Source organism: Octopus bimaculoides, chromosome 2 (genome assembly GCF_046866305.1).
Source record: "Octopus bimaculoides isolate indiv1 chromosome 2, ASM4686630v1, whole genome shotgun sequence".
NCBI lineage: Eukaryota > Metazoa > Mollusca > Cephalopoda > Octopoda > Octopodidae > Octopus > Octopus bimaculoides.
Window position 1 is genome coordinate 186,520,275 of NC_142929.1, and position 12,790 is coordinate 186,533,064.

General features: G+C 38.1%; 1 long non-coding RNA gene across 1 annotated transcript in view; it reads right to left on the bottom strand.

The window, feature by feature from the left end:
• Window positions 1-990: 990 nt before the first annotated feature.
• Window positions 991-12,790, bottom strand: part of LOC149137305 (uncharacterized) — a 34,671-nt gene continuing 22,871 nt past the window's right edge. Inside the window, exon 3 of the long non-coding RNA XR_016238015.1 lies at window positions 991-1,369. This is a non-coding gene — a long non-coding RNA (uncharacterized LOC149137305). The remainder of the gene's footprint in view (window positions 1,370-12,790) is intronic.

The following is a 12,790-nucleotide window of genomic DNA, read 5'->3' on the forward strand; positions in this document are numbered from 1 at the left end:
TCCCCAGATGTCACGTCAGCGACATTTCTGTCACAGTTGTAACAGGGCATGACAAGGTTGTCACGAAACACAGACATCATTGGCCCATCCATCTGTCTACCAGCTGCCTGATATTTGGTGCCTGTTAATGCATGATATAACAACGGTAAGGCATATAAATGCAAAAAAAGAAAATAGATAGGTAGATAAAGGGATAAAGAGAGAGAAAGATAGATAAATATATGTGCATGTATGCATGCACACACACATATACGTGTGTGTGTGTATTTGTAAGTTTCTCTCTCTCTCTCTCTCTCTCTCTCTCTCTCTCTCTATATATATATATATATATATATATATATATATATATATATATATATATATATATCACAAAGGATTTTCAACCCAATGTTTACATACTATTATTTATAGCTTTATATGTACTTCGAGAACCAATTCCAAAACAAGAATTACACACACACACACACACACACACACACACACATGTATATACGTATGTATATAATCACCTAAATACAAATATACGTACATGCACATTAATTTATATACATGCATACATTACATGTGCGCGCGTGCGCGCGTACGTATGTATGTGTGTGTGTAGGGAACATTCTTTTAAAACCTTATTATATTATAAATACAAGTGTTTCAGGTTTATGTATCAAGAAATGAATGTATGCATCTACGATTTAGAACTCAAAACCTTCTCGTCAATGTGAAACCACAATCCAGCAAACCACAGAACATATTTCAAGTAACCAACGTATAAAATACAAATCTCAATGTAAACATGAAAGTAAAAAATTTTATGACACACACTGTGACGTGGGCTCACGTTGGTTGACTGTGCATTTATAACAAGGAGCTAGTGCACATAATATTACAGACAGCAAAACAAAACTAAGAAAAATATTCGCTCATAACACTTATTATCTAATATTAAAAAAATCTCGCAAAATCTAGCTATAGAAGATGTATGATATGATGGTAGCTAAATCAAAAGTGCAGACAGATTTCTATCATTTCTTAAAAGGAATGCTTGAAAATTGCAAACTGTAATGCATGAAAATTGAGGCAGTATCGAAAATCCACAAATAAAAGAAGCATTTATTTAGCCAGCAATACGGTGTTGCGTACTTATTGTCAGTGTTCGTCAGTAATGTGTATATACATATGAATGTGTGTGTGATTGTATGTGTGTATGTTTGTGCGTGTGTGCGCGCACGTGTAAGCATGTGCATGTACATGTGTGAATCTGCATGACATAGAGATTCGTTTCTCAGACCGGGTGACATGTTGCGTTCTTGAATAAAATACTTTTATTTCATGTTGCTGTAATCCACTCACCTGAAATTAGTAACAGCGACAACTGGAAGTAAAAAAAACAAAACAAACAATAATGATTTGAAAGAAAAGTAAGCCAAGAAATGCGATTAACACGGTATTAATTTAACGTTTGAGATGAATATGAAATATTTTAACGTTTCAGATGTTAGTTCTTCAGAAAATATAAAAAAATACGGAGAGGAAACATGGTGGGGGTGAGGCAGAGAGAATAAAAATGTGTCTGTGTGTAAAAATGTATTAGAATGATAAAATAATTAGAGGGGAAAGAAGACCGGAGATCATAGGGTTTTTAAATGAGGGAAAATATAGTTTTATGTGAGGGAGTTAAAAGGTAAGGAAGACGGGTGTCAGAGGGTTTGCTTTTGTTTTTTGGATACATGGTAGCGAACTTTTGGGAGATGGTGCTTGAGTGTTTTTAGAGGAGTGTATTATTTGTTTGTATAGAATGTTCGTAAATTTAATGGCGTTGTTAGTTAGTGTCGAAAACTGAAGAGACGGGAGAAATACATATAAAAAAAAGAATGAAACTTCTTTGATCTACGCTTGTTTGATCAGGGCTAACCTTGGGCTAACCAATAACAACACATAGCACGTATCTCTTCGGTTCAATCTTTATATACAATTAAAGAAGAAATGTTCTAAAATTCCTGTTTTTAACTTACGTTTCTAGATTTAAAAAAATATTTTTAAATAAATAATATTTAGGGAGGTGTGTGGTGGTGGTAGTGGTAAAATTGAACTAATTCCAACAAGTTGAAAATGAAATATTTTTGTTAGGAGAGCATAAGATATAACTGGGTATATTAGTATAACCGGTTAAAAAAAAGGGTGGAGTTTGTGTGACATTATTACAGCTTCAGAAATTTGTGTTTGGTATTGATTGTTGTTGTTGATGGTGGTGTTGTTGTTCTTGTTGCTGTTTTTGTGGTGGGGCTGCTGGTGTTGGTGGTGACGCATTTAGCAATAGCATTCGTTTGTAGCAGGAGAATGTTGATGGCGCTGATGTGGGGATGGAGGGGTTGGGTGATGTTGATATGTGACGCAGTGGTGAGGCAGGTTAATGATATGGTGGTGGCGGTGTTATTGGTAATGTTGGAGTGGTTAGTAGTAGTAGTAGTAGTATAGTGGCGGCGCGGTGGTGGTGGTGGTGGTGGTAGTGGTGCTGATAGTGACAGTGTGATTAAAGCAGGTGATGGTGGCGGCGGTGATTTTTTTGTCTTTGCTTTTGTTGTTGTTTTTGAGAGTAAAATGTCAACATGGTGAAGAGTCTGTCACATCAAAGGAGATATGAGAAGGTTGTCACTGCAGATCACAGAGCAAAGTGAAGGGAACGTGGTGAAGGGAGTGGTAGGGTGGGAGTGAGCTGGGTGGTATGACGGGTGGGTGGCATTGGTGGAGGGGTGGAGTGGATACTGCTAATAATAATAATACCAGTGATGAGGGTCACAATAAATAGTAACCCTAACCATAATGATGATTTTGATGATGATGATGTTAGTATTTTGTTTGTTGTTTAACTCCAGGTCAGCTCTGATGGGACAGACCTATGGCCAAAGACATTCCAACCGTGACCATCCTGTATTTTTTCCAATGTGTGAGGAGAAACCACGAATGCATTATCTAGCGAGCTCTTCTTTTCTAAGGGGATTGTTTTAATTAAGGTAGATTTCGCTGCTATCTCTAAAATGTTAAGCCACCTTGTAGAGGCTTTCTTCTTTGGCTCGATGATGATGATGATGATGATGATAATGTAACTGAGTTGCTAATAATAATAATAATAATAATAATAATAATAATAATAATAGCCTTTTCTACTCTAGACACAACGCCCGAAATTTTGGGGGAAGGGACCAGTCGATTATAACGATCCCAGTCGCAACTGGTACTTAATTTATCGACCCCGAAAGAATGAAAGGCAAAGTCGACCTCGGCGGAATTCGAACTCAGAACGTAAAGACGGACGAAATGCCGCTAAGCATTCTGCCCAGCGTGCTAACGATTCTGCCAGCTCGCCGCCATAATAATAACCCTTTCTACTAAAGGCACAAGACCTGAAATTCGGAGGGGGTGGGGATAAATCGATTAAATCGACTCCAGTCTTTCACTGGTACTTAATCTATCGACCCCGAAAGGATGAAAGGTAAAAAGTCGACCTTGAACGTAGCGACGGGCGAAATACCGCTAAGCATTTCGTCCAGCGTGCTAACGATTCTGCCAAGTTCGCCGCCTAATAACAATGATGATCCTTTTTGCTAAAGGCCTGAATTTTGGGGGACGAGGTAAGTCGATTAGATCGACCTCAGTACTCAACTGGTACTTGTTTTATCGACCCCGAAAGGATGAAAGGTGAAGGTCACCTCGGCGGAATTTGGACTCAGAACATAGCGACGGGCGTAACACCGCTAAGCATTTCGTCCAGCGTGCTAACGATTCTACCAGCTAATAATAATGATTTCTTTATTAACCACAAAGGTTTACATTAAGAAAAAACATTATGGACAGTATAAGACAAAACAAAGAATGTATGTGAGTGTGTTGATAATGTCAACAACAAATAATAATTATCGTTGACGATATTAAAGAAACATTATTACTCGTTTTGTTATCATCATCATTATCATCATCATCATTAATAGTAGTATTATTATTAATCTTACACCACCACCACTGCCAGTAACACCACCACCACCACCACCACCACCACCACCATCATCATCATTATCATCATTATTATCAGAGTGGTAGGTGGGGTATGAAAGACGAGAGGCCAGTTAAATATATGCTTTTTATATTTTGTAATTATCTGTCTTTCATCTTCGCTCTGATGTTTTTTGATGTGACAATCGGTTGGGTCACATGATTTCTTCGTATCCCCACCTCCCACCATCCCTCACTCACTTCCCCCCTCTCTCTCTCTTCCTCGCATTCATTCTTTCTCACTCTCTCTCTCTCTCTTCCCCCAATACTCATAGTCACAATTGCACCCATACATCCGTGTCAATTATTTAAAAACAACATGAATAGTAAACATCAAGACTGTAATGATGAGTGGCCAAATGCATTTGTCTTCGAACGAAAATATCATTACTTTCCTATAGAGGTTGATAGGTTGTCAAGAAGGGCGTAGAAGCGACGGACTAAATCATTTACATTTACAGTATTAAATTACCTATTTCTAAGCTACGAGTTCATATCAAACCGGATTCCATTTTGTTTTTCGCTTTCCTCGTACGATAAAGCAACCATTGGTCGTCGTCGCCGTCGTCGTCGTCACCGTCGTCGTCGTAGTTGTTCAATCTAAGGTCAACCCTCATTCAGAAATCAGACATAATGGTCAGAGATGTTCCAGCCATGACTATCCCTTCATTTATTTTTTTTCAAAATTCGTATGTCTATTCTTTTACTATTGCACTTGTTTCAGTCATTGGACTACAGCCAAGCCGGCATATCGCCTATTAGTCGAACAAATCGGAACTAATGACTAATTTTTATGTTTAATGCCTATTCTAGCGGTAACCACCAGGTCTCAGATTCAGTCCCATATGTAGCATCTTGGACACATATTATTTTCTTTAGCCTCGGATTGTCCAATACACTGTGAGTGAAATTGGTGCATGGAAACTGTACGGAAGCATTTCGGAAGACTTGTTCGCCTGAACTTTAAAAAATTAATATTACTACTCTTACTCGATTGTGCGCTTTAGAAATTTTAAACAGACTCAGGAAGATGAAATTTTAAGTACACACACACACACACACACACACACACACACACACACACACACACACACACACACACACACACACACACACACACACACAATACAACCTGTCTTGTTTTCCGTCCGCCACTATCCTCCATGGGACATTTTAACGATGCGTCCTGCCCTAACTCTTCGAAACGCCAGTGTTTTAATGGTGGCAGCTGATGAAGGATATGTTCTCTATGTGGCCTGCTTGTTTTTTGTACCTTGTTTAGCATTTTGTCCATGTTCTTTTGCAACGTCATGTACCCAGATATGTATCTATATATACATGTAGGTGAAGGTATGTACATACATGTATATATATATGCATATACTCATATATCGTTTGTATATATATATATATATATGTATATATGTATATATATATATATATATATATATATATATATATATATGTATGTGTATATATATATATATATATATATATATATATATATATATATATATATATATATATATATAGTGTTTGTATTTATTCAATTAGTGTTTGTATTTATTCCGCTGAAATTCACTTCTTATTCATTCCCGGCTAATGAGATATATCACTGCACATGTTTTTTCTCAACAACTATTTAGAACTATGATATTGTTGTCAAAGCTTTAATTTGTGTATTCGATTATTTACATTTTCAATGAAAAATCTATCTATCTATCTATCTATCTATCTATCTATATATATATATATATATATATATATATATATATATATATATATATATATATATATATATATAATATAATATAAGGGTAAAATCTTTATAAGAATTTATCAAGTAGTCAGCGTTAAAAAACCTCATAAGGAAAAAAACCCATCATTTTTTCCCCATAGATATATATAATATAATTCATATAAGGGCATTATTATAAAATAAAGCCTCACGCTTAGAGGGACTTAATAAGTCAAAACTACCAAAAATAAGCACATGTTTACGACTTATTACGTCCCTCTAAGTGTGAGGCATTATTTTATATTATGCCCTTATATGAATTATATTATATTATATATATATATATATATATATATATATATATATATATATATATTATTCACGTGTTTGTGTGTGGTGTGTGTGCGTATATGGGCGTACACACACATATCTTCGTGTGTTTAAGCATGTATTAAATTTGTTTATATATGTATGTATGTATGTATGTATGTATGTATGTATGTATGTATGTATGTATGTATGTATGTACATTCTTCAAAGAGGTGGTTCAGTTTTAACTGGTGAAATGTGTTTTTCTTTTTAATTCGTTTCAAGGACAAACCGAACGAAAACTTGAAATGAATACCACTAAATAGCTGACGAAGGGAATATGTGAGATATAAAGATATAATATGCTTGTCTAATGCTGATACATACACACGCGCGCACACACAAGCACGCGCGCGCGCACTCATGCATTGGCTTACATGCACACACTTACATATGTACGATGCTTTCACGAGGATACCACATGTTTAGCGCCGTTACATGTTTGCATGGAATGAAGTTCTAAACTGTTGCTGAGGTCATATTCTTCGCCGTTTTTCTCTGAATTCATGTCAATTGCTTCCATTCTCTGTCACTGTAAATCGTCAATGCCAAAAACTCTTGGACATATTCAGGGAATTGCTTCTTCAAAGGGATATGTTCTGTTAGGAAAGGGATACATGATTGACGAAGTATGCTGTACAAGCTCAGCATAGTTTTGTGCTTCGCAACCATTTAGATTCAGGTTCATTCCCGCAGCGCAGCATCTTGGGCAAATGTCTTCTATTATTGCCCTGGGCTGGGCCAATGATTTGCGAATAAATTTGGTAGGTGGAAATTGTATGGAAGACCATTGTGTCTGTGTATATATATATATATATATATATATATATATATATCATATTCCATGTATTCGTATTTCCTATTGTTGTTTACGTTCTGTGACGTCCTGTGCCCACATATGCATTTGTATATTCATATATATGTAAGTATGTACATATATGTATGTATATATATTATTTATATTATTATATGATTGAACGCCACGCAGCCATTTCCAAGTAAGTTTTATCGTAATAATTTTGATGCGACACTTCTATTCTATTACTCTTTCGTTCCCTCTCTCTTTCTCTAATTCTTTTTATCTTCCCTTCTCTCCCTTTCGTTTTTTTCTCTCTCATCCTTTCTCTAATTCTTTTCCTCTCTCCTTCGCCTTTCTCTGTCTGTCCCTCTCTCTCTCCCTTATTCTTCCTCCTTTGCCCCCTCGTTGCTCGCACGTGGCCATCGGCCATCTTTCCTTCTTTTCCTAACTTTCTTTCCTTCTATTTCAGCTGCAGGGATCAGAAGCATTCTTGTCTGTCTCCTGTCCAAGCCTGTTCCACCGCGTTTGACATCGTTTAGGCTTAGCAGCCCTTCCTGTTTGTTTTCACTGTCCTGTTTTTGTTACCAATTTTGACCCTCCGCAAAATTCCAAAATTTATTTAATTTGCTTTGCAGAAGCAACTGTTTTATCGAAGGCGTATCTTGTCGTGAATTGCTCGAAATACGGAATAGAAAAACAGCCGGCAACAGACGAAGGGTCGTTCTTTATGTTGCTTGTCTTGTTTTTCATTTGTTTCTTTCGTTCATATTCCATGTATTCATATTTTATGTTGTTTACGTTCTGTGACGTCCTGTGCCCAGCGTCCAGTAACACAATATCTGTATCACGTCCTCGCGTTGTTGTGTTTTTTTGTTGTTTTTTTTTGTCGTTTTTATTAATTGAACTCACTATATATATATATATATATATATATATATATATATATATATATATATAATTGCAGCATGGAATGTGTTTATAAGCCATTTAAAAAAACACAGAAAAACCGTTAGATTCACTTCAACATTTAAATTTAATTTGTATCAAAATATTTTCGTCGCCTTAAACCGTGATCAATGAACATGTCGCGGTTTCAAAGTGACGAAAATATTTTGACACAAATTAAATTTAAATGCTGCAGTGAATCTAACGGCTTTTGTGTGTTTTTTTAAATTTGTGTATTTTTAAAAATCTTCCCCGCTGCAATTGTTTTTCTTTCAGCACACGATCTCAGATCAAGTCACTTGCCATTCAAATACATCTCCGTAATATATATATATATATATATATATATATATATATATATATATATATATATATATATATATAGAGAGAGAGAGAGAGAGAGAGAGAGAGAGAGAGAGAGAGAGAGAGAGAAAGAGAGAGAGAAAGAAAGAAAGAGAGAGAGAGAGAGAAGCGCAAAGATCCACAATGGAAGCAAGCAGCTGTCAGCACCCAATTAGGAGCTACATGGATAATATTACAATAACAACTACAACCCATGTGGATGCAGAAATATTGCTAACTTCACTTGAACACATGGCCACATGTGTAAGAATGAGGTTTAAGCACAAAAAATCGAGGGACATGGTGATCGGGGTGGGCGGGGGGAAAAGTAACCAACAAAATCAGGCTGCAAGTGCAAGGAGAGGCCATTCCATCAATAGAGAAGAATCCAATTAAATGCTTTGGAAAGATGCTTGACAAGTCGCTCTCAGACAGAACCAATGTTACTATTATGGTAAAGAAAACAGAAGAGTGGCTGAAGAGGATTGATAGATCAGGGCTACCAGGAAAGTACAGGGCATGGCTCTACGAACACAGATTGCTGCCAACCCTCATATGGTTATTGACGCTGTATGATATTCCGATGACAAGTGTGGAAAAGGTGGAGAGGAAGGTAAATAAATACCTCCGAAGATGGCTTCACTTCAATAGGTCTGAACATAAGGTCTGGACAGGTACAACTTCCCCTGTAATCCGTAGTGGAAGAATTTAAAGTAGCAAAATGTAATGTTGTAATGATGTACAAAAACGCGAAGAACGAGCTTCTCAGACATGCAGGTATTATAACGAGGTCTGAGCGAAAGTGGGTAGCTAGCATTGCAGTTACTTAGGATGAAGGAACGCTGGAGCTATGCTACATTATTGTAGTTACATGCAAAGATCGCCAGGGTCTCGGTTCTTCCTACTTCCAACAATGGAAGAAAGCAGATATCAGAGAGAGGCGGGCCATGATCCAGGAAGCAGTGCGATACCAGAAGGACGAAAGAAGAAAATCAAGAGCTGTGGAGCTGGTATCTCAGGGTGCATGGACTACACGGGACCTTCCTTAGAGGAAATTCACATGGACTGACTTGTGGAGACTGGAACCTTTTCGCACTCCTTCCTTCTGCGGGTGGTGCATGACACACTCCCGACGCCAACAATCTTGCACAGATGGGGTTTGAGGGAAGACCAGCTGTGTAGACTTTATGAAGAAAGAGGCACTCTGGCTTACATCTTGGCAGGGTGCAGTATAACACTTTCTCAAGGCATGATATAGTGCTTGCAACATTTGCTCATAACCTGGGGCAAGAAAGGCGCAAGAAACATCGTCACCAAGGGAAGGCAACAGCAGCAATTAAGATCATGAAAGAAGGAGAGGGGCCAGTAAAGTCAGCAAAAACAATGCATAGGTAGCTGCATGAATCTCAGCCATAGGGTATGAAAGTGGACCTAGGGGAGAGATTGCAGTTTTTCCAGGTCGTCCTTACAACCCTGGGGCCAGATATGGTCCTGTGGTCTGAAAAGGCCTAGAAATTGATCGTAATTGAACTCACAGTCCCCTGGAAAGAGTTGTGTGATGAGGTCCATGAAAGGATGCGTGCCAAATATGAGAGCAGGATTGCAGGAAGAAAGGATGGTAGGTATGGCTTTTCCCAGTCAAGGTTGGCTGTTGGGGATTCCCTGCTCAGTCGGCATGGAGGGTGCTTGCAGCCACTGGAATGAGAGGAATGGAACGAAGGGTGGCTGTGTGCAGGAAGGGAGACGCAGCTTAAAGAGTGTCTTGTTGGCTTTGGAGCAAGAGAGAGGAATTAAGCTGGAAGCCACGAGGAGATGAGGGGCAGTGACTTGGCCATTCTGCTGACCAACCAACGGGTGTTACGGTTGAGGGTCGAGACACCCGATGAACGTTGGATACGGTCTGATGACATCAGTTCCTGCTGGCCAAAGCTTCGGTGAATGTTGTTTCTCCTGTCTGCCTTTGTATCGTCTATCTGTCCGAATGTTTTATTGACCTCTATTGCGTTTTTACTCCATTTTTACACACACACACACACACACACACACACACACACACACACACATATATATAGGGAAGAATTCACAAAAAAAAAACACACAAAAGACGAAGACAAGTGGTGTAGACAGCAAACAGATGTATTAGTTTAACGCTCGGGAAGTGAAAAAGTCTTTAACGTTTCGAGCATACGCTCTTCCACAGAAAGGAACACAGAAAGAAACAAGGAGAAAATAAAGAATGTGTAGTAGCTAGTGATCTATCATGGCGAATGCTGGACTGAGGGGTCACACAAGAGAGCTAGGAAGAAGGGGAGATAATAAAGTAGTGGTGATCCCAAAACGAAGGTGCGCGCGCGTGTGTATAAGAGAGCATGTAAGTGTGTGTGGAAGAGGGCTGCTGACCTTGACGTGTGTGTGTGTGTATGTGTAAGTGTGTGGATGATCGTGTGGGGCTGGGAAGTGGTCAGTGCTAGTGTGAGATATATATATATATATATATACCACACACATACGCACACACACGTACACAGAGAAATATTCATATATATATATGAATACTTCTCTGCGTGCGTATATATATATATATATATATACATACATACACACATATATCTTTTTTTTCAATTCTTTTACTTGTTTAAGCCATTAGGCTGCAGCCATACTGGAGCACCGACTTGAAGAATTTTTTAGTAGAACACATCGACATCAGGACATATTCTTTTTTAAGCCTGCTACTTATCCGTCACTTTTATACCGAATCATTGAGCTATGGGGACGTAAATACACCAACACCGGTTGTCAAGCAGTGGTGGGGGACAGACACAGACTCAAAGGCGCGCACACACACAGAAAAACACACACAGAGATACACACACACACACACAGATATACACACACAAGCGCACACACACCTCTCTCTCTCTCTCTCTCTCTCTCTGTATATATATCAGTTAAATAAAGTTAAAACATCCACTGGTTTTCACGTTTTTTATTGTGGTATTTTAACTTTAAAAAAATAATGCAGTGAGCTGGCAGAATCGGTAGCACGCCGGGCAAAATGCTTAGCTGCCTTTTGTCCGTTTTTACGTCTTAAGTTCAAATTCCGCCAAGGTCGACTTTGCTTTTATTCCTTTCGGGATCAACAATATAAGTACCAGTTGAGCAATGGAGTCAATCACATCGACTTTCTCCCTCCCCCGAAATTATTGGCATTGAGCCAAAATTTGAAAGCAATATTTGTAGGTCAGTGTTTGTCGGTCAATGATTGCAAGTAAATGTTTGCAGGGACCAGAAGAGAGAGAGAGAGAGAGGCGGGGGGAAGAAAAACAAACAAAAGACATGGGGACGAGGCTCAGGAATTGTAAAAAGTTACAACTGAGGAGCGGCATGACAAGATAGAAGTGTTCCGTGCGAGATTTAGACTGTAAAACATAGCAGTAGTAAAAACAGATTATACGGCTCTATTGGGTGGGAGTTGGTATACAGTTAACTATTTTAGAAAATAACGAAATCCTTTGTTGTAGCGATAAAAGAGTCAGCTACTTAATTGGTTTGTTTCAACCTGGATTTCAAGGAAGCCGTAAATGTCTCATCAATCACTCTATGCAAGATTTTTTCTTCTTTTTTCTTCGTTCTCGTCTAGACTTGTTAAATGGTAAACAGAGCGGAGGTGGTGCGTACTGAACGTTTACTACTGGTACGAGGACGACTGTGAACAAATTTCCAATCCAGTATATGTAATTGGTGCAGTATTTAATTAATGTACTCATTTATGTATGATACTCAATGTATACACACTGTCGATAGGCCAGTTACAGAAAGAATTGTTCTGAGGTAACATCTCTTATGGACTTGCTGTGTTAAAAGCACAATAAATATCAAAGAGAGACGAAAATTCGTCGCAGCAGCAGCAGCAACCAGCGAAAGTGTCAGATGCATTTCAGCCATTTTGGGGCCTTTTTTTATTGCGCGTATTCGCAACCATCCACATGCTCGGACGAGAATTCTTAGTCTGTGATATAGGAAAAAAGTGAAAGAAACATTCATTGATAGTGGTTTAGAGCGCAGGCTACTAACCACAAGATTCCGAGTTCGATTCCAGGCAGTGACATGAATAATAATAATAATAATAATAATAATAATAATAATAATAATAATAATAATAATAATAATAATAATAATAACAACAACAACAACAACGACAACAACAACAACGACATCGAAAAATACCTTAGGAATGAGAACCCAGGTTCGAAATTTCCCCAAGACACCTGATGAAGGCTGGTGGGTATATCAGCCGAAACGTTGTGTTAACAACAAACAAGATGAGGACAAATATTCGTCGAATGTAAATAATGTAAATAACGTACATTCACCGGCTCGGCTGATAATATCTATCTATCTCTTCCTCGGTTGTACTTTTGTCTCGAGAAGACTGTTTAATCGATCTCAACAATCTTCCCAGGACCACCAACCTTAACTGGAATACGGAGCACATACTTCCCTTACATAGCTGTTATAATCAACAGTTGTGCAATGGTTCATCCCCAGATCTT